Consider the following 741-nt stretch of genomic DNA (forward strand, 5'->3'; position numbering starts at 1 on the left):
TTAAAGTAACTATTAGGCGGGGAAATAATCTTCCTTATGAATGAGCAAGGAAATGCCATGGAAACTTTTTTTTTTCCTACTAAACTATAACAACTTGGGAGGGAAAGAAGAGAGAGAAGAGCCAGGAAGGTGAGGGCGTGGACCAGGCAGACGCGAGGACCAGGAGGTGCCTGGGAAGCCTCTGAGGTGGCACCTAAAAAGGCGGTCACCCTCTTTCGCCCTCTGCCTCAGCAGCTCCACGTCTCGATCTCTTTAAGGAAGTTCTCTCCCGAACGTCCGTGGATAAAAAACACACAGCAGCATCACTGGCAGTGTCAGCCAAAACGAAACAAACTAAAATAAATATCAATCACCGTGTTACGTAACTTATGCCACATCCATTCGACTGGTTACATCGCCATCAAAACGACATTTAGTCTACGGCCATGGCACCCTGAGCGTGCCCGATCCCGTCTGATCTCGGAAGCTAAGCAGGGTTGGGCCTGGTTAGTACTGGGATGGGAGACCGCCTAGGAAGACCAGGTGCTGTAGGTGTAAAAAGTAAAGGATTGTAAGCTGACAAGGTCCTTGCAGTCTGTGAGAGGTCAACCAAGGATTGCCGCGCCTAAAAATAAATAAATAAATAAACAAACAAACAAACAAACTTTAGAAGAACGGAGTTTAGAAAGGGTTTCCGACACTCTGAGACACAAGCGCCTGTAATGTTCTCGAGAAGTCGATCCCTGGACCCTAAAACTCCGC

At 47.5% G+C, this 741-nt stretch overlaps 1 non-coding gene across 1 annotated transcript; it reads left to right on the forward strand.

The window, feature by feature from the left end:
- Nucleotides 1-415: 415 nt before the first annotated feature.
- On the forward strand, nt 416-534 carry LOC118614918. The gene has a single exon (XR_004956162.1). It is a non-coding gene; the product is annotated as a 5S ribosomal RNA (ribosomal RNA).
- Nucleotides 535-741: the final 207 nt, after the last annotated feature.

The sequence above is a fragment of the Rousettus aegyptiacus genome, unplaced genomic scaffold, assembly GCF_014176215.1.
Source record: "Rousettus aegyptiacus isolate mRouAeg1 unplaced genomic scaffold, mRouAeg1.p scaffold_m13_p_20, whole genome shotgun sequence".
Classification (NCBI taxonomy): Eukaryota; Metazoa; Chordata; class Mammalia; order Chiroptera; family Pteropodidae; genus Rousettus; species Rousettus aegyptiacus.